General features: G+C 51.6%; 1 non-coding gene across 1 annotated transcript; it reads left to right on the top strand.

Moving 5' to 3' along the window:
- The first annotated feature begins 15920 nt into the window (after nucleotides 1-15920).
- On the top strand, nucleotides 15921-16103 carry LOC119471749. Its single transcript, XR_005200818.1, has one exon. It is a non-coding gene; the product is annotated as a U2 spliceosomal RNA (small nuclear RNA).
- Nucleotides 16104-18060: the final 1957 nt, after the last annotated feature.

The raw sequence follows: 18060 nt of genomic DNA, 5'->3' as shown, positions 1-18060 counted from the left end.
TTGCATGACAAGAAGTGGCCTCAGTGGAGAGAGGTCGCTCACCTCTGACCAGGATATAATTGGAAAAAGAAGGTCATTGCCGCCTTTGCTTCTAGGGCAGATCAGCTTCGTTCCATTTGTGTCACAAGCTCTTGCCAGCACACACTCTCAATGACATGGAGACAATGGCTGTGCCCCACAATGGAGCCCACAGAGATGTGCTCAATGCAACACAAACACACCGCAGGATCCGCACTCGATCTCATCAGGACAGGCATGTACGACGACACACACAATCGGTGCTTTCAGTAAACGCTGACGATGACACCAGTGATACACGGGACGATTCGTACCCAGTGACATCCGCACACAGGGGATACACAAAAAGATGCACGAAGCAATGCTTACCCAGTGATGCAGCAACATCCACGTGCAGTGACACACAGACACATCCATAAGGGCAAATAGCCCAGGCCCAGCTACCACATCAAACATGAAAAAATATGCGACATTTTTCGGTGTACCCACTTGGCAAGTAGCCCATTCGATCTTGAACTATTATTGATCCTCTTGGAGCCAAAGCTGACAGTGCCTCACTCCTGGTCTCCCCATGTTCCCATTCCTAGTGCCCCCCCCCCTTACAAGCAGTTTCTTCAGGTAATTCTCATGCAGGGCTGTAGCAGCGTTATCTGGGGAGCTTTGACATCAGGCATGCTTCCAGGAAGCCCTGCCTCTACATACACGCTTACAATGCGTGTGTGTGCAGGTAAACACGCTTATGTTGAAAAGCTCCTTCAAGTAATTCTGACATCTTCCCAGGTCAAGAATATTGAACTGCCACCACCAGCTTCCCCTCTCCAGGGTGGCAGAACTTGCCGTTGAGAGTGTCGGGTTGTATTTTATTTTCTCACGCCGTTCGGGAAGGCATGAAGCCCCAGGGCTGAGAAAAGGACAGTCAGTGGCCAGGAGACAGGAGACCAGACAGTGGCCAGGAACAGAATGAGTTAAAACCAGGCCCTGTAGCATTGATCCCTGGCGACTCTGGCTGGCCTCCTTAGCGGGCACGGAAGGACGCTTCGGGCAGGACGTCCCGGAGACTCGCCCGCGCTCCCCAGCCGGGCAGCGAAGGCCCAGATTTCCCAGCGCCCCTAAGCCGCTTCAGTCGCGGCCTCGAGGGTCTTCCGGGAACAATGGCCAGCCCTGGGCCGGGTGACCCAGCCTTTGGGCACTTCCCTGGGGCTCTAGGGCCCCAGGGCGTCAGAGCCAACACCAGGAAAGCTGGGAAGTTCCTTCCTTTGGGGCAGAGACTGGGGGGAGTCGCCCTATGCCCACCCTGCCACGCGTGAGGCCTCCGGGAGAGGGCAGAGGGCGCCGGGCGGGGACCAGTCATAGGCGGCGACTGGTCCCTCGCGCCCCAGCGAGGAGACCCGGAGATCCGGGGGGAGAGCCACAGGGTCGCGCCGCCCCCTGGCGGCTCAGTGACAGAGTTGAGGCCGGGGAGGCGGGCGGCTGCGGGGTCGGGCAGCTCCGGGAAAGGCTCCCCCTTCCCGGCGTTAAGAAGGGAAAGGGTGGTGAAGCGACGCCCCTACGAGGACTGTCCTGTCCTGTTCCTGCCCTCCTGCTCCAGCTCTCCTTCTCTCCCCTTCTTTATTTTCTCTCATCCTCCTCCCCCCACCTCTTCCACTCTTCCTGCCTTTCCCCCCTCCCGGTCCTCACTCCCTCTCCCACCCCTGTTCCTTTCTCTCGTCCTTCGCCCACCCCCTCCCGCCCCCGCGGGGCAGCGCCTCGGTGCGCCCGCTTGGCAGTTAGCCCATTAGATCTCGTACTATTGATCCGCTTCTGAGCAAAAGCTGACAGCACCCCCCTCCGGGGCTCCCCAAGTTCTCATTTCCGGCGCCCCCCTCCAGGCAGTCCTGGCCTGCGCCTCCTCCCGCCCCCCACGCGGGCCGCCCTGAAGTCTCGCCCTGACGAAGGACAAGAACAAATGTAATTAAAGCGACCGGCGAGAGGGATGCGCCCCCACTAGCGCGGGCACTAGCGGGGGTCCCAGCGGCCGGCGCCGGGCCTGCCACCTCCCTACTCCCCTCCCCGCCCCCCGGAGCGGGAGCATTTGGGTTGAGCTGCGCCTGTCCTATAAATCCACATATAATTCTCGCCTTTCCTGTTCAGCTAAGGAAAATAAACGTGTAAGGCTGTTTCTGGGAGGCCAGCTCAGGGACCGCTCTAAATTCTCCTCTTATTGAGTCGGGGCTAGAAATCATTCAGCTCCGCGGCGCGCCCCAGACCCCCGGCCCCACCACCGCCACCCCCGCTCCGGCCCGCGCCCGCGCCCGCCGCGCACACGCACGCGCGCACACGGAAGGCAGGCGCCGGGTATATAAATATCTCCAGCTCTCCCCATAGCTGGGCAGATTTATTCCGCTGCCAAGCCTGCAGAAAATTGACTTGTTCATGGAGGCGGCTATTGACACATCACCGGGGGGAGGGTTAGGGGAGAAAGCACTGGAGCCGGCGCCCCTCCATTATACGTTAATGTAATCAGCAGTGTGCGAAATGACTGCGCGGAAAATAGCATCACTGACATTTATATTAGAGGATATTGATGGCAGGAGCTGTGACCGCATCACTCTGCCTCCCGTTTCCACGGATTGACACAGGAGCCTCTTGTTGGCTCCATCCACGCTCGCCTCCCCTCCCCCTCCCCCTCCCGCCCTCTCTCTCTCCACCCACTCTGTCTCTCCCGCTCTCCCCCTCTCCTCGCCTCACCCCACCCTCCCTATTCACTCTTTGATCACTCATTTTCCAAATAATTCTTGAGCACCTACTGGGTGCCACGCGCAAGGGTCTCTCCCTGTGCCTCCTCTCCCTAGGTTTCTCCCTCCCCTTCTCCCCCACCATGCCCTTGCCCTCTTTCTCCCTCCTCCCCAGCTCTGCCTCTCCCCTCCTCCTGCCTTGGCTCGGTGGCTGGACCGCTGCCGTCACAGCAGATAGATAATTGAAAAATGGGCCTCACCTTTGCAGCCAGCAGGAGTGGTTCAGGCAGTTACCGCCAGGGTTTCCTACTCCATCTCAGGCCCAGGCTCCAAAAGAGATTCTGAGGAAATTGGATTTTACATGGACATTTTATTCGAGCAGAGGCTTTAGTGTATATAAATACAGGCGAAGAGGCCTTGGCGGCAAGGATGAGTGAGGACAGACAATCCCGCTTGGGGCCTCCAGGCTCGGAGGAGTCAGGCGGGCCATGTGCTCAGCTCATGGTCCCAGACCTGGACATCAGCGCATTCCCCCTCATCAGCCGGGACTGAAAGAGGTTAATGCTTCTAACAGCTCCTCAAAAGCTGCCTTGGGAATAGAAAAGTATGTGGTTGTTGGGAACTTGACAGGACAGTGTACTGAGAATAGAAGGAAATATACTGGAGAATTCTGAGGACTGCTTCTTTCAATAAATATTTACTGAACCTTTAACTTTTGAAGTGTTGAGTTTGAGGCACAGAAGTAAGTTAGGCATGGCTGCTGCCTTCAAGGACTGTCTAATAGTTTGGAGAATGGCAACCGGGGGTTTCTTTTTTTCTTTTTCTTTTCTTTTTTTTTTCAGAGATGAGGGTCTCACTATGTTGCCCAGGCTGGACTCGAACTCCTAGTCCCTAGCGATCCTCTTGCTTCAGCCTCCCATCTATGGTTTCTGGTTACAGATAAGGAAAGGGAGAGTGAGAAAGCAGATGCTGAGATTGCTTTTCTAGGGCATGACCAGCTGGGGAGCTTGAATGAAGAGGCAGAAGGGAAAGTGGTCGGATTGGGGAGAAAAAGGACGTCTTAACTCTCCAGTCTGCTCTCTGAGCCTGGTTGGCAAAGCATCTAGGGGACTTGGACAATGGTGGACAATGAATCTGTAGGCAAGATCACATCCAAGGTGTTTGCAAGGAATCCCGGTGAAATTCTCTGGAGGGCCAGGATGATGGATCACTGAAGACCAAGGGGAGGCCCTCCAGAGAGACCAGGTAGAAGGTGGGAAGAGGGCCTTTTTGGGAGGCCTAAATTGAAGGTACTTGGGCAAATGAGGGGCATCAGAAGACCAGGGAGATGGGATGTGGGTGTGGAGCGGGAGGAGGCAATGCCTGGGGACCTGGGATAAAGATCCTTCCATGGCCTAGATGTCCCCTACTCAATAGGAAGACCTACATTTCATTTCTGGGCAGGGTCTTTTCTGTGCCCTGCCTGATCTCTGATTAGAGTCCATGTGGTTGACAGATGCAGTCCGAATCATTTCTGTTCCTTGGAAGGAGAGTCATGAGCCATCCTATGACTAAAGGACTGGAATGAAGGTGAGTGGACCCAGCCTCAGACTTCTCACTGAAGGGGCAGGGGCTTCTTCTGAGCTCGGAGCAGAGACAACAGCTGCCTTATCCCAGCCACACCACTGAAAGCTGAATTGTTCCTCCCCAGAGCAACATTACAAAACCCCCCTTGTCCTCTGCCACATTGTTATACTGTTACATCATCAGCCTTTGGGGGCAGGACAGGTGCTGGATAGATCATGGCCATCCCTCCAGCTGCCCCAGACACATCCCAGGCACTCCCAGATGGCACTCTGGGAGCTCCAGTCCAGCTGTAGGATGGGAGTATTCTGGGGTAACTGGACTCCCTCTCAGAACTCTCCCTGTCTGACCGCCATCAGCATCTTCCATCTCACCTACAGACTTCAATCATCCTGACATCCCAGAGGAAAGGGAGTCCCTTTCCAGCCATCAGGGAGCCAGGACACTCCCACTTGCCCTAGTTACCTGTGACACCTCCATCCCTTTGCCCTCTGCGAACCACAGGAACTCATGTCCTCACTCTGCCTCCCAAATCAATTCCTGTATTTGTCTTCCTTTCCTTGTGACTCATTTGAAACATGGACCCTGAGATTCTGGTCTTGCTCCCAGCTTAGGACCCGCTGTGGTGTTTGCGTCCCTCAAAAGTTCATGTTGAAACAAAATCCCCAACTCAAGAGTATTAAGAGATGGGGCCTTTTGGAAGTGCTTAGGATGTGCCCTCACAAATGATATTAGTGCCCTTATAAAAGGGCTTGAGGGCCGGGCGCGGTGGCTCATGCCTGTGATCTCAGTACTTTGGGAGGCCGAGGTGGGCGGATCATGAGGGCTGGAATTCAAGACCAGCCTGGCCAACATAGTGAAACCCTGTCTCTACTAAAAATACAAAAAAAATTAGCCAGTCATGGTGGCAGGTGCCTGTAGTTCCAGCTACTTGGGAGATTTAGGCAGGAGAATCACTCAAACCCAGGAGACAGAGGTTGCAGTGAGCTGAGATGGCGCCACTCCACTCCAGCCTGGGTGACAGAGCGAGACTTCGTTTCAAAAAAGTTGGGGGGAGGGGGGACTTAAGGGAGCTCTTTGCCACTTTTCTCCCTTCTGCCATGTGAGAATGAAGCAAGAGGTGCCATCTACAAAGCAGAGAGATAATTACCAGACACCAAACCTCCTGCACCTTGATCTTGGACTTTTGTAACTCTAGAACTGTGAGAAACAAATTCCTACTATTATTATTATTAAGACAAATTCTCACTCTATAACTCAGGCTGGAATGCTGTGGTGTAGTCTTAGCTCACTGCAACCTTCACCTCCTAGCCTCAAGTGATCCTTCCACCTCCGCCTCCTGAGTAGCTGGGACTACAGGCCCTTGCCATCACACCCAGCTATTTTTTTTTTTTTTTGTACTTTTTGTAGAGATGAGGCTTCACCATGTTGCTCAGACTGGCCTCAAATTCCTGAGCTCAAGCAATCCTCCCGCCTTGGCCTTTCAAAGTGCTGGGATTATAGGCATGAGCCATTGCACCTGGCCTGAATTTTTATTATTTATGAATTACCCAGTGTCAGGTATTTTGTTATGGCTGTCAAAATGGATTAAGACAGACTCCTTGAACAGGATGGTGATGAGAACATGAGTGCATGTGTATGCATGTGTGTGCATGCACATGTGCTCACTTGGGCATTGCACACCCAGGGAATAAGGGACGCCATTCAAGGTACTGAACTTGGTCTCACCTTGCCATCCAGTTTAGGAAATTGACATTCCTTAGAAAAATAAAGGAGCAGCCAGAGAAGTGGCTTCCCACAACAGGAAGGACACTCCTCCAGGCTTTATGAAGATGTGCTTTGGGAAATCATTCCTCCAGGATCATCTGCCCGATAAGCCATCAGAGAGGACTCAGGGAAATGTGGGGTTAAAGGTCCTGGAAAACGGAACCACATATAATTCAACCATTTATTGAAATTCAGAGTCTGTCCTTTCCCTCTCGCTATGTAGAGGCCAGTTAGAGGTAGGGCACAAAGGAGAACGAACGTTTGAAGGGTGGCTACTCTGCTTCTGGGGGGCAAAGGAAGCCAGCAGAAGCTGGGAAGTTAAGGTCCAGGTACAGAAGCCAAGCTTAGCAGGGGAGTATTTCCAGCCTTAGCAACAAAGCCAATCTTAGCTGTGTGACGGAGGTGAGAGTCACTTCACCTCTCTGGGCTTCAGGTTCCTTATCTGTAAAATGAGAAAAATTAAGATTTCTTTCCATTCTAGTTTCTGTGATTCTAAACTGATGAGTGAGTATGTTTGGAGAGCCCACGTTTAGGAAGAAAGAAGGAATTTCAGGGCTGAAGATCCAGGCTCTTCCAAGAGGGATGAAGAGAGATAATTGTGGGGCCTGACATTCCTCAGAGGACTGTTGGTGACTGGGAACCTGCCAGGGCCAGGACAAAACAGAGCATAAAATCAGCCCGGCCCTGGGGCAGAGAGAAGGCAGGGATGGATCTAGAAAACACGCTACCTAAATTGTCTCAAACTCAAACTCTCTGCTCAGAATCTAGCTCACACAGCCCAGGTCATGGGTAGAAACTCCAAGTAGCCAGGCAGGTGTCGATCAACCCAGGCAACAGGAAATATGTGCACGCTCATGTTCTGTGCTTTGGAAGGGAATGAGTGGGAGGTGAGGGTCTTTGGTTTGTTTCCCCAGAGTTTCCTAATACAGTTTCCTGCTTGAGAAATGTTAGCATCACCTTGGCTGTCAGGATGGAGAAGGGATCAGGGCGCCCCTAGTGGTGGAGACTGGTGGTTGATAGAGGCAGCACCCCCTCCAAACTTGCTAGAGGAGCACAGGATAAAGTGTGAAGCAGCAGGAGGGAGGCCGAGGGGCACAGAGACTAATGGAGGCAATCCCTCCACCCTGTCTTGACTCAGGGCAAGATGAAACAGGGCAAGTGACCAGGGACAGTTGGAGCAGAAAGCTGCCTTGGAGGATAAATCCCTAGAGGGGAAAGACTAGAAGCCCAGAGCACAGGCAGCCAGCAGGCAGCAGGCAGGGGAGAAGGGGTGAGAAGGGAGGGAAGATATCCCTTTCCACGGATGTGCCTTGGCCCCTGCCCAGGCAAAGAGGGGCAGATTTTCCAGCTTGTCCCAAGCCCCTGCATCTGCCACCTTGTTTACCTCGTGCCTATTTATAGTTGCAAACTCCAAGCCTGGCATGGGACTCTGCGATTTATATGACTATAAACCTTCAAAGGGCACTGAGGGCTGGCAGGGAATGGCTAAAGACAGAGGCAGGGCTCCCAAGGTCAAAATGCTCACTCTCCCACCCCCACTGACCTGACATCCTACCTACTGACAAGAGGTGGTAAGGCCAGGCTCAGGCAAATACAGAGTGGGTAGGAAGCCACAGTAGCCTCTGACTCCTCCTACCCTGAGCTTGTCCAGTTTGGGATTTAGAGCAAGCAGAGCGCGTCCTGGGTCCTGGAACATGGTGGGGGAAAAGAAGAAAAACAGAGCAAGACAGAGAAAACTGATTTGGTCTCCCCAGTCCCCTTTGGGAGGGGATAGGGAAGCTCAGTGTGGGACAGTGGATCTCATCAAGCGGCAACTGAATTTGGAGAGAGTGGGTGGAGCCACCCCCGCCAGCTCCACCATCTGGAGTCTCAAGCTCGTCACCATTAGACTAAGCCTGGTGAGAGGCCGGCAGAGCTGAAGGTCAGGGGTTGCTCAGTTGGGATCAGTCCTCTGGTAGGGGAGGGCACTCAGTCAACAGACTCACACCTGAGTTTGGGCTTGGTCTTGGCCCTGGGTAGTCATATAGGGAAAGGAGGAGGCCACAGGGGATGAACCAATTCTTGGTTTACTCCTCTCTCCTACCTTCTTAGCCTAGCCTATCCTTGGGGGCAGGGATGCAAATGAGTAAGCCAAGTCAAAGTCCCTTCCTTCTCTAAGAAGGGTGAGAGTAAATAGAGATGTCAGAGAGAGTCCCTTTTACTCACCTACTAGTCTTTTTTTTTTTTTTTTTTTTGAGACCGATTCTCGCTCTGTCGCCCAGGCTAGGGTGTAACAACATGATCATAGCTCACTGCAGCCTCTGCCTCCTGCGCTCAAGCAATCCTTCTGCCTGAGCCTCTTGACTAGCTACAACTGCAGGCATGCACCATCACATCTGGCTAATTTTTAGAAACAGGATCTCACTATGTTGATCCGTCTGGTCTTGAACTTGTGGCCTCAAGCCATCTGCTCACCTCAGCCTCCCAAAGTGCTAGGCTTACAGGTATAAGCCACTTCACTGGACTCATAGTCTCTTTTTTATCTAATGCTTTCTCTGTGGTGGGAGAGGGGGTATCAGGGAGGCATTGTCAGGTGTTAAGATGGTGTCTGGGATGCTTTATTTTATTTTATTTATTTTTGAGACAGAGTCTTGCTGTGTTGCCCAGGCTGGCATGTAGTGGCACGATCTCAGCTCACTGTAAACTCTGCTTCCTGGATTCAAGCGATTCTTCTGCCTCAGCCTCCCAAGTAACTGGAATTATAGGCATGCACCACCACATCAGGCTAATTTTTGTATTTTTAGTAGAGATGGGATTTCACCATGTTGGCCAGCTGATCTCAAACTCCTGACCTCAGGTGATCCACCCACCTGGGCCTCCCAAAGTGCTGGGATTACAGGCGTGAGCCACAATGCTCAGCCTGGAATATTTAATTTTATATGCCAACTTGACTGGGCTAAGGAATGCCCATATAGCTGAGAAAACATTATTTCTGGGTGTGTCTGGTGAGGGAGTTTCTGGAATCAGTAGGCTGAGTAAGGAAGACTCACACTCACTGCTGTGGGTGGACATCATTCAATCTGTTGACAGCCTGAATAGAAGAAAAAGGCAAAGTGAGGGTGAATTTGCTTTCTGCTTGATCTAGGCCATCCATCTCCTCTTGTCCTATAATTTGACATTTCTGATTTGTGGGGCTTAAGACTTGGACCAGGACTTATACATCAGCATCCCTTCCCCTCCCCCAAACACACAAAATTCTCAGAACTTTGGGCTTGGACTAGAACTATACCACTCACTTTCCTGGGCCTCTAGCTTGCAGTCAGCACATCGTGGGACTTTTTATCCTCCATAATTGTGTGAATCAGTCACTCATAATAAATCCCTTTATCTACCTTCTTCCTTCCTTCCCTTTCTTTCTTTCTTCTTTCTTCTTTCTCTTTCTATCTCTTTTTTCTCTCTCTTTCCCTCTTTCTCTTTCTCTCTCTTTCTTTCGTTCCTTCCTCTCTCTCTCTATTTCTTTCCTTCCTTCCTGTCTTCTCTCCCTCCCTTCTTTCCTTCCTCTTTCTTTCTCTCCCTCTTTCTTTCTCTCTCTCTTTTTCCTTCTCTTTCTTTCTTTTTTCTTGCTTTCTTTCTCCTCTTGGTCTGTTTCTCTGGAAAAACTTGACTAATACAGCATGTGAGGGCCTGGGGAGAAATCAAGGACCTAGATGGAGGTGAGGTGCAGTGGAAAGAAGCCAGGGGGACCTGAAGAGGGGCTGGCGGGAGGGTAGAGCTCACCATCATGCCCTCTCCAGAGGGAGGCAGCAGAGGACTGTGGGAATTGCCCCATCCAGCATTAGCAGTTCAGTTCCCTTTGTGTCACTGTCTACCATGGAGCCCATATCTAGGGACTCGCCTCACTGGAATGTGTTTACACTTTTAGCCCCTGTGATGGAGAGATGCCTTGGGAAGCCTGCCTTGATTTAGTCCCTCACAAGCCCCTCTCTTCATTCTTAGGCAGGAGCTTCTCTCCTTTGTGTCTAGAGCGTAGAAAACATACATTTGTCCACTCCCCACCTCCTTTCATTCCTCAACCTCCCCAGCTCTCTACCTCCTTCATCACCTTGAAGGCCATGATCCAGCCCAGATTCACCACCCTGGAGAGGCCCGTCTCTCTAGGGGAGCTTCCCTGTGGCCATGCTGAGCCATGACTGTGACAACTGGACATGGTTAGCATCTGACCCCCACCATCCCTAGGGAATTTCCAATGAGGGCCCATACTCCTAATGTCTCCTTTTCCCTACCCCGACTTAGGCACTCACCAGGCTTACTTCCTGGATATGAGGACCAGGTCTGGCCCTGAAGATGTCAAGAAGATGGTCCTGTGCTGGGGGCCGGTAGCACAGGGGCGGCAGCTAGGTGGAGGAGAGCTGAGGTGTGGCCTTCAGTGCAATGAAGACCCAAAGCCTCGTAGCCTAGTAACATTCCCCTCCCTGCCAGCATGGGACCTCTGTGGTCCCTTGGCCTGGCTGGAAGTGGGGCAGTGGGGAGTTGGGGGGCACAGGCAGATGGAAGGTGGGGAATGGGGTGGGTGGGCACAGGTAAAGGGAACAAATATCTCAGTTGTTTAAAGCTCAAAGTTAGGAAACTGGAAGCAACTTAGAGGCTTCAAAGTGAAATCCTGGAGCAGAGACAACATCCCCGGTGCATGGGGCAGAGGGAGCTAGGGAGGGTGGCCTTGGTTTGAGAATGATCTTATTAAAAAGGAAGCTAAGGGTGACCAGCTTTTTAGAGACCAAAGAGGGCCAATGGATTCCTTCAGAACTCTTACTGGAGTGGGAGTGGCGGAGGGAACTACAGACCTGAACCCTGGGGAGCACAGCTGAGATCCCAGCAGAACGGAGCCCATATGTTAGTAACCACTACAGCCACAAGAGAGTCAGAGTCAGTGAGAGGTGGATTACTACTCGTGTCTCTTACCCAGTCTCCTGTCATTGACTCCAAGACATCTGGGTCTCAGAGAGTCCAAGATGCAGGGCAGGCAGCTACCTTACGATCATCTGGCCTACACTCATCGTATAGATAGAGAAAAGGAGACTCAGAGGGGACATGAGTTCCCGGCTGCACCACCTACCTTCTCAAGTCCTCCAGGAGCTTAGTTTTAAGACCTCAATTTGGCCTCATCCTATGGAACTCCAGGCTTCTCTGCCTGCCCGATGGATTTGTCCCTATGAAGTGCCCCCTCCACCCACATTGTTGCTCTATGTTTGGACCCCTCCAGATAGGCCTGATGGAGGAGCCGTGATTGGAAAATCTCCCCTCCTCTTTCCTGTTCAGACTAGAGCTTCTTAGGGCACTCCCTTTGCAACTTGAGATGTCACTGTCTCTCTATTAAAATGGCTTTTCCACTCTGCCTCTCCCTTTCTCTCCCTGTTCTCCAAACCCTACCCTCTCCACGCCCCACCATCCCTCCTCTAGATAGAGCCCCAGAACTGATGAGATGAGTCTCTGAAGCTTTGTGGTTCTGGGCTGTGTTCCTGGTAATTGAGTTGTGCTCCCACTCGTGATGGGGAGGGTGACAGCGGCTGCCGGTGGGTCCAGTCCTCCTTCTGCCAGCTTAGCCCCTTCCACTGTGATCCGGCAGAGATGCTGAGGAGGAGAGGGATGGGGATGCTGCCTCTTCCCCAGCCTTCCCTCTCCAGCTTTCTGTCTCCCCCTCTCCCCTCCCTGCTTCATCTCCAGCACAAATCACATGGTGACAGCCACATCCAACCTTTGGGGAAGGGTTTGTAAATGTGTCTTCCTTAGCTGTGATCTCCAAATTGTTCCTTTTATTGCATTTGTCACGGTGAAGATTAAAGTCCCTGGGTGGCCTGCACCACAAATCACGAAGTCAGCTCAGGGAGCGGCTGCAGGTTGGGAACTGATGGAGGGGTCTGGGCCCTGGTAAGGGTGTGCATGCACGTGTATACTCACAAACATTTGATCCCATGTGTGATGAGGACTTGTACTTAGGAATGGAAAGATGTGCTGCTGATATTGTCATTCTGAGTTGCTAGCCCCTTTTATAGCACAGTTTTTGACCTCTTCCTCCAGGCTGTCTTCCAGGATCTCCCTGCCCAATCTGTGATCAGCATCATTGCCTACATTGCTCTTTCCCCTCTCTTCCATCAGGTGGGAGGGAAAGTTGTGGTCACATCAGAGATATTTCAGGATATCCCTCTGGATCTCTGGTCACATTGATGTTTAGATCTCATCCTGGCAGCACTCTTTTTTTGAGACAATGTCTCACTCTGTTGCCAGGATGGGGTACAGTGGCACAATCTTGGCTCAATGCAGCCTCAACCTCCTAAGCTTAAGTGATCCTCCTGCCTCAGCTCTCCCAAGTAGCTGGAACTAAAGGCATGCACCACCATGCCCAGCTAAACATCCTGGCAGCACTTTGAATGGGTCACGGGCAGTTTGGGCCCAGAGCTCGCAAGGGACTCACATTCAGACCCCAGAAGAGCAGCTGACCTTACCCTGTCCCAGCACCCCCATATCCTGACTTTCTTTCTCATCCTGGGACAGAACTGGGTGCAGAGGGCACACAGCTGACACAGAGGAAACACAGCTGAGGAACCAGGAGGACAAAAGCTCCCTTGTACACATGCACGGAAAACAGCCCCTTTCCTAACCCCTTATGAGGTGGACTTCCTGCCTGTCCCTCATCCACATTCATAACATTCAAATTTATGCTGTAATCTCCACCGCTCCATATGTATGAGCCTTTGATGGGTGTTTGGGTTTATGGGATGCACCCGGCCCTCCGTTCCCTCACCCGCCCACCGCCTCCAACCACTGCAAAGACGCTCGTACATAATTGACATCGGCAGATTCTTTCATTATACAAGATTTAGCATCTGCTCGGGGATCTCGAGCTCCTCACTCACTATAGATGACTTTTCCCCGCGTTTCCTATTATCAATTCAAATTAGCCCCATTTCCCCACCCAACCAGTGCAGCGTTTACACTTGACAGTGAGGAAACAGCAAGGCTATAATGGGCTCCTCAATTATTTAGGTCCAGGTAGGCCAGGACCCAGAAAGCCTTGACAAGGGGGTATGATGGGGTGGGGTCACTGTAGGGGGTAGGATAGGGAAGCAACTACTTGGCTCCTGTTTGGCCTTATAGCTCTCCACCCTCTCACTTTCCACCATGGGACCCCCCTTCCCCACAAACACTCGCAGGTCTCTAAGGGACAAGACAGTCCATTCCTGCCCCTGTCCTCAACAGCAGCTCTATCCCCTCCATCCCATATTTGCTCCACATGAGTACTCTGTGGGCCACTGGCATAAACCAAAGAAGAGGTCATTAGCACCTGCCAGGCTGCCCCTCCCCTGAAGATGTCCCTGTCTGAAGGTTCATCTGCCTCCATGAAGGTGTGAGGTAGTGCCCTGGGATTTCAGAGATCAGTAGAAGAGTCAGAAATTCAGCTGCAGAGCCCTAGGAAGAGAGAGATAAAGAAGCCCAGGCATGGAGAGACACATGCAAGAGCCGGAAGGAGCCAAGAGTGATGCCACCGGGCTTCGGGAGAAGTCAAAGGCAAGAAGAAAGGCTTCGGCGAGGCCACCTCTCAGACCACACTGACTGTGCAGAACTGTAATTAGGTCAATTCTGCCCTCCTGCTGGTCTGCTAGTTCAGGCCCAGCCTCCTGTAATAATTCGGGCCCAGTAGCCCCAGGAATCAGGGGCCTCCCAAGCTCACTAAATGGCCTAAGCAAAGGGACAGAAGCTCCTGGTCAGCACTGAGGCCCTAACACCTCCTTCCTATCAACCTTCCTTTCATCTGAAGCAGGCCCCAGGCAGTCTGCTCAGCTCAGCAAAGCCCTGTGCGCACTTCCGTGTCCACTCCCCACCCCCAACCCCACCCCCACCCCCGGCTCTGTCCCCTTCTTCAGCTCGGATCAGTTTCCAAAGGCAATGATGGGGAGGTGGCAGGCAGGGCCCGGAGAGGCTCTGGGATTAGCATTGTCTTTCCCAGGCTCGACTTCTCCAGAATCAAAGAATTCCTCCGTCTGATTGGATTTACCCTAAGTCACAGGCGTGTGGGACCTTCTTTCCCTCAGCAACAGCTGGAAACAGCCCTAAATATGATTAATTAATGCTGTAAAAAGCCCTGGACACAATCAAGATTTATGTGTATGTGTGTGTGCGTGTGTGCACGCGAGTGTGCATGTGTTGCAGGGGAGTGGGTTGTGGGGGGCACTCGAGTAGGGGGAGCACGGGTGGATTACCAACCACCTCCAGAGCCCTCTGGGGGAGTGGAATGACATTTCCTCAGAGACATTCCTTTGACATCCATCCCAGGCAGGGGTCATTTTTGCCAGCCTCCAGCCTCCAGCTTTTGAGCAGATTAGCCTTTCTCTGTCCCAGGGGCATGGGGCTGTTTTCTTTTTTTTCTTTTCTTTTGAGATGGAGTTTCGCTCCTCTTGCAGTGGTGAGATCTCGGCTCACCGCAACCTCTGCCTCCTGGGTTCAAGCGATTCTCCTCCTTCAGCCTCCCGAGTACCTGGGATTACAGGCACGCACCACACCCCTCCGGGCTATTTTCTTTTCTCTCATCTCTGGCCAGTGAGGGGAGTTGGGGATGGTTTTGGGGCTGGTGCCTCATCTCTCCTCTACCACAGCGGTATATTCTCGTCAAACCTCAATTCCTCTTGAAGAGTGGTGGGTCACTCCAGGAATCAGGGACATATGCACAGTCCCCCAACATAGATGCACTGACACAGGCCAAATGGGACTTAAAATAGGAACCTCAGAGGAATCTGAATAAATGAGCTGCCAGACAAACCTCCTGTCCTTGGAGGCAGCTCACTTTCATCCTCAAAACCTCACATCTCCAAGACAAGACAGAGGTGTTTGGACTTTCACCTCACCTCTACGATGACAAAACCTTATTTGATGGGCCCTCTACTGCCTCCTGGCCCACCCCCATGTGATTGGGTACTCATTCTCTAACGTGGTGACATCCCAGCTTCAATAAGATGCTGGCGGCGATCAACAGTATTTATAATCATGAAAAGGAAAGGAACAGGAGCACAGAAAACTCCTGTGAATCATTCAGAAGTCAGTTATCAGGATCTTCACAAGAGTCTTGAATTTAAATTTATTTTCTTTTGTTTATCGCAATTGATTGATCTACTTCTGTTTCGCTGAAATGACTAAGCCTAGGAAGCGGTTTCTTAGGTTCTAGCACTGACGGCCAAAGAGGAAATGTACCAGAAAGAGCATGGAAAAGCCCCAGACCCTACACTCCTTTTGGGATCCTTCTGGGATCAGTGGCCTAAGCACCTAAGGTTTCTGCTGTATGGCATGGTCCCCCCAGGAGGTCTTGGGGTTGTCTAGGTATTCCTTGGGAGAGGAGCTTCACATGTCCTGGTGGAGTGATTAACAAACACAGATTAAATCACTGGGACTAGAGTTCAACTTCCTGATATCAAGGCTAAGTAGGGCCAAGGGAGTGTGTAGATTCTCAGTGCCACCTGTCTCCATGAAGAGGATCACCCTTGCCCGGAAGCAGGAGAATGGCAGACATGAACTTTCAGTGACCTTTTCTAATACCTTGAGATTTTAGGAGGTTCTGTAGAATTCCTGAATTTTTAACTGGTGATTGAGTAGAGGAGCTAAGGCCCACTCCAGAGCTCCAGAGTGAAAGGTGTGCCTTAAAGAAGGGAAAAGAGAATCAATTTTCCCCAGAAGCCCCATACAGGCTTACTGTGAGGATAAAAAAGCAGGAGGGTATGTCCTAGGGTCCCCAGATGCATGTGTGATGGTGCTACTACAGAGGTTAGCTGTGCAGAGCACCTCTGCCCCACCATTTCCACTCACACCCTTTGGGTTCTATAGAGTTCCACTCCTATCACCTCTCAGTCTGTTGGCTAGGATCAAATGTAGTATGTTTTTACCAGCTTAACATCTGTTACATCCTCTATCTGAGGACAATATGGGTTTCTGGAGCAGGGGGATGGAAAAGGAGCTTGCTCCATCCACTCCTATGCATCAACCTGGTATTGCAGGACCCCCACGAACAGCACATCACCAGGGGGCAAGGGAGAGTTCCATTCCCAGAGAGAGAGGCAAGGGGATGAGATGGTGTGAGGTGCAGGGTTGGGTGCAAGTGAGAAAACAAGAAAGAGGAGGCAAGAGGTGGGAGGCTGGCAAGAGGTGGACAGGAAGATGGGCCACTCCCCTGTGAGTGTCCCTGAACTTTCCTTACAGGTGCTCTGCTCCTTTGGGGCATGGTATTGGTATACTTGCAGATGGCTCTGTACATCCTCATGGGTCAGCGTACCTGCACGTGTGGTATCTCGTTACTCTGTGACAATGCTTTGTGACCATGTGGCTGGGGATACCTGTGTCAATAGAAAGAAGAGCAAGAAACTAGGGGGTTGCCCATAGAGCACTTGGGTGTTTGGTTTGATGAGCACAGTGTTTAAAACAAACAAGAAATTGAATACCTTTAGGAAAAATGTGCTTCCCAGGTATAGCCACATACCCTGCCGCTCTCTATTGCATTTCACTACTTCCTTCACTCATGTGACCTGCCTAGCACTAAAGTCTTGACTCTGTGATCTTAATTTATTTATTTATTTATTTATTTATTTATTTATTTATTTTTGAAATGGAGTCTTGCTTTGTCGCCAGGCCGGAGTGCAGTGGTGTGGTCTCAGCTCACTGCAACCTCCACCTCCGGATTCAAACTATTCCCCTGCCTCCGGAATAGCTGGGACTACAGGCATATGCCACCACACCTGATCAATTCTTTGTATTTTAATAGAGATGGGGTTTCACATGTTGGCCATGCTGGTCTCGAACTCCTGACCCCAGATGACCTGCCTGCCTCAGCCTCCCTAAGTGTTGAGATCACAGGCGTGAGCCACCACGCCCAGCAGACTCTGTGAGCTCTTAAAGTAGAGAGGCCCCTATTTGCCCATCAGTTAGCTTTTGGATCATTAGCTTCCCTCAGAGATAATGGCTGGGGTCCAACTACCAGCTTCTCTGGGACTGAAGGGTACTGGAAGCTACTTTTTTTTCTTCTGAGTCAAAAACATCTGTATAAGGGAAGCAAACAAGTCCCAACCTTCTACGAAAGAGGGGACCGGGAGCATACAGGTGATAATAGACCCCAGTTTGCCTCTGTGGGACTCCAAAACCCCTATTTTGCACACTGCCTCTTGCCTTCATCAAGTGGGTTCTGAGCTGAGGCTGAGATGTAAGAGCTAGAAGGAGAACAAGCACAGAGACCCTGAGGCACACACTAGTTTCCAACTGGTGTGTCCTGGACATGGGCCCCTGGCAGAGGATGGAAAGGGATTTGGCCTGACACGCTGATGGGCTGGCCGTTGGGTAGACTGCTTGCTCAGACAGTCCGTTGTGTGGCCTCTCAGGTAGGCAGAGCCCTCCTTCCTGCCCGGCATCATATCACCACCCTGCCCATCCTCTGTCTCCCTGGGAGAAAGGGAAGTTTAAGGGCCCAAAGGAGGATCGATTCTATTTTGTTTTAAAAGCTTGGAAGAGTAGCTGGAAACATGTGAGGCTTGGTTTGAAGTTGAGGATAGGCTGGCTCTTAGTGCCTGCTTCTTCCTTGCAATCAGCTTTCTAGAACTCTCAGTGGCTATAGAGTCAGGCTCCACCATGGGGGGCCCATACTTAGATCATATCTATCCCTGAGATGCTCTCACATAGGCAGCGGCTTCTAAGGCAGGAATCCTGATATAAGCCTTTTATTTGGATTCTAAGAAGCTTAGGATGGTGATGGGAATGGAAGAAAAGGGTGACTTTGTAATGGAGCTGATTTTTTTTTTTTGAGACGGAGTTTCGCTCTTGTTACCCAGGCTGGAGTGCAATGGCGTGATCTCGGCTCACCGCAACCTCCGCCCCCTGGGTTCAGGCAATTCTCCTGCCTCAGCCTCCTGAGTAGCTGGGATTACAGGCACGCGCCACCATGCCCAGCTAATTTTTTTGTCGTTTTTTAGTAGAGACGGGGTTTCACCATGTT

Source organism: Cebus imitator, unplaced genomic scaffold, assembly GCF_001604975.1.
Source record: "Cebus imitator isolate Cc_AM_T3 unplaced genomic scaffold, Cebus_imitator-1.0 Scaffold71, whole genome shotgun sequence".
Taxonomy (NCBI): Eukaryota; Metazoa; Chordata; class Mammalia; order Primates; family Cebidae; genus Cebus; species Cebus imitator.
The sequence above is the reverse complement of the archived record's forward strand: the minus strand, read 5'-3'. Positions and strand labels throughout refer to the sequence as shown.